Here is a 3,808-nt window from a genome sequence, read left to right on the forward strand (position 1 = left end):
ATTTACATATACATATATACATATTTATACTATATTGTGAATATACTTCATATAGTCAAGAAAGTGGAGGAAAACATGGTCATGATGAGTAGAGAAATAGGCATAAAGAGGACTCAAGTTGAACTAAAGTTAAAAATATATATATATGGGATTAAAAATTTACTGAATGAGTTTAAGAGATTAGACACTGCAGAAGAAAAGATTAGTGAACTTAAAAACATCAATAGAAATTGCTATGAAACAGAAAGGAAAAAGACTGGAAAAATATGAACATTGTATTAGTACACTGAGAAAATATCAGGCAGTCTAAAATATGTGTAATTGGAGTTTTAAAAAAGGATAGGGAGAAGGGAGGAAGAAAATGAATATAAAAATTACTTTTAAAACTAATGACATAAAGTTTTTTCAAATTTGATAGAAGTTATAAAATCACAAATTTAAAAATCTTAAAATATTTTTAAAGTAGAAGAAACAAAGAAAACCACACCAAGACATGTCATAATCCAACTGTTGAAAACCAGTGCAAAAGAGAAAAACCTTAAAGTCAGCCAGAGTAAAAAGATGTACTACAAATACAGGAACAAAGATAAAATAATTGACAACAGACCTTACCAGAAATCATGCAGATGAGAAGATAATGGAGAGGCATCTTTAATGCACTGAAGGAAAAGAACTGTCTCCATACCCAATAAAAATATCTTTCATAAATGACAGCAAAATAAAAACTTCCTCAGACAAACAAAGATTGTCTGAAGTTAACTCATTCATTGCTGAATTAATTCATCAGCCACAGACCTGCACTACAAGAACGGAATTTCTTGCACAAAAGAAAAACAATACCAGGTTGAAATTTGACTCTACATGAAGGAATGGAGGACACTAAAATTAATTAGGTATACCTGTCAATATAAAAGACACTCTAAAACATCATTTCAAACATTTCTTTATAAAATAATTGACTCTAAAATAAAAAGAATGACAATGTGTGATGGGGTTTATAGCATTTGCAGAAGTAAAATGTATTACATCAACAGCACAAAGGACAGAAGAAAAATTGGAAGTATATTGTTTTAAGAATCTTACATTCTACATGAAGTACTTTAATATTATTTAAAATTCCACTCAATAAATTAAAGATTAAGTTAAGGCAAATCTTAGAAAACCTCTGGAAAAAGAAGCATAGCTAATAAGCCAATAATAAAGATAGAATGTAAAATGGAACCACAAAAAAAATTAATCAAAAAACAAGTCAGTATAAGAGGGAAAAAGTACCAAAGAATAAAAGGATCAACAGAAAACAAAAGGCATAGAAGGGGCTTCAAGATAGCTAACTATTAGGATTTTGTGCTTGCATCCTCCACTTAGAAGAACCAAAATAATGTGTAAACAATCATCCTTCAAATACATTATCCAAGTGAGAACTCTGGAATTCAACAGAAAAAGTGACTGAACACACCAAAAGCAAGGAAGGAGAAAGAAGAGAGGCAGCCTGCTTGGCCAGGATTGGCAGGAGCCAGAGTAACTTTCCAACAAAAAGGATAGTTGAGAGGCTTCTAGCAGCCCACTTCACCATGGATTCACGCATTCTTGGCCATGGAAGAGCAACTTAACATTCCTAACTTCTGAAACCAACATAGGGAGCTGCTGGGAGATTGTGGGAGAGAACTACTCCAGAAACAGAGCTTGCATGGGATTCCACACCCTTTCTGAGACCTAAGGAGCTACAGAAAGGCATCATTTTCAAACCTAGCCTTTGGCAGAATGCATGCTGTCCTGCTGCCCAGCCATGCTTGCCGGAGCATTAGGGAAACATGGACTGCTGCTGCTGGGACTGAGGTGCAAGCTGGGAGCACTCCCACAGCTAGGCCCAAGAAGTAAGCAAGGCGTGGGCTGCAGCTGTCAGTATTGGGAAGCGTGTACCACCAGGACTGAGACTGAGATGTGAGCAGGGTACAAGTTGCCACTGGGACTTAGGTGCGAGTTGGGCAGGGGCTACCTACAGCCAGGGCTGTGGCACGAGCTAGGCATGGGCTACAGCCACCAGGGGTAAGGGGCAAGTGCCACTGCAATTGGGGCATGACAGGGACATGCATTGCCCAACCACTGGCCCAGGCTGTGGCCACCAATACCAGCCCCAACCTCTCCAGCTGGAGAGCCTCAGCACAGCTGCCACCACACTTCACACAGGCACTCTGCCTGGGCCTGAATATTGCCCTACTCCCTCTCACCATGGCTGGTGCCTGCTGTTATTGGGGAACCTGAGCACAAGCCCACCCAGCTGGTTTGTTTCTCTTCCCTGAGATAGAGCACATAATCCATGATCCTTGGGTTTGCCCAACTCAATTCACCACGTTAGGTTCCTGAACACTCTCCTAGCAACCTGAAGTTAGGCCTAAACTCCTACCCACTACCACCTCAGCTGGCACTTACCAGTTAGTGCCACCTGCAGGCCTGGAGATTGCCATCAACACACACTGCTCGGGACCCACAGAATTGTCCCACCACTGCTGCTGTCATAGCCCATGCCACACTGGCTGCCTAGGAACCCAAGAACCTGCCCATCTGCCTGGATCACTCCTGCTACTATTAGAATCTGAGCAAGTCACCTGGAGGCCCATGAATTGGCTGGCCAGTAACCATGAACACTGATGCCAGTGTACATCATTCTGGGGCAAAAAGATAGGCATTCTCAGCCCACCACTGTCACCACTGGGGCCTGAAGACTAACCCACATTGCCTCCCAGTCCCCAGCACAACTTTACTACAGTTTTCACTAATAACTGCACCCGAACTCACTGAGGAAATCACAGATACCAATAACACCACCTACAGCCAAAGAAATCATACAGAGGCTGTACTACTGCATGCACCCAGAATCAAAGCCAAAATGCTCTACCCAGCCAACACCCAAAATACATCTTCAGGAAAAAGTTGTCTCCTACAAAAGTAAATTCAAAAATAGGAGGAAGTGACTGCTACACCAAATACATAGATATCATCATAAGAACATAGGAAACATGAAAAAGCAAGGAAATATACCTCCAAAGGAACACAATAACTTTCCAGCAATAGATCTTAATAAACAAAATTTTCAAAATCCCGATTAAAGAATTCAAGACATTGATTTTAAAGAAGTTCAGTGAGATGCAAGATAATTCTGAAAAAAAATACAAATAAATCAGAACAACAATTCAGGATATGAATGAGAAATTTAATAAAGAGATAGTTTTTTTTTTAAGAACTTAATGGAAATTCTGAAAGTATTCTTGAAGGAAGTGCAAAATACATTTGGAAGCTCAACAACAAACTAGATCAAACAAAAGAAAGATTCTCAGAATTTAAAGAAAATCTTTTGAAATAACACAGTCAAACAAGAAATAAAGGAAAAAGAATAAAAAAGAATGAGAAAAAGCCTTTGTGACATTTGGTATAACATAAAGTGACTAAATATTCAAATTATCAGTATCTCCAAGGGTGAAGAGAAAGTGAAAGGACTAGAAAAACCTATTTAAGAAAATAGTAGATGAAAACTTCCCAAGTTATCAAGAGATTTAGACATCCAAATACAAGAGGCTCAGCAAGCCCCAGGCAGATAAAATGCAAAAGGGTCTTCTCCATGGCACATTATAGTAAAAATGTCTAAAGCCAAAGATAAAAAGTAAATCTTAAAAACAGCAAGAGAAAAGCACCTAATCACCTGTAAAGGAAACCTCATCAAACTAACAACAGATTTCTCAACAGAAACCTTACAGACCAGAAAAGAATGGGATAATATATTCAAAGTGCTGAAGGGAAAAAAAAAAAAAAA

The sequence above is a fragment of the Colobus angolensis genome, unplaced genomic scaffold (assembly GCF_000951035.1).
Source record: "Colobus angolensis palliatus isolate OR3802 unplaced genomic scaffold, Cang.pa_1.0 Scaffold7, whole genome shotgun sequence".
In the NCBI taxonomy this organism is placed as follows: domain Eukaryota; kingdom Metazoa; phylum Chordata; class Mammalia; order Primates; family Cercopithecidae; genus Colobus; species Colobus angolensis.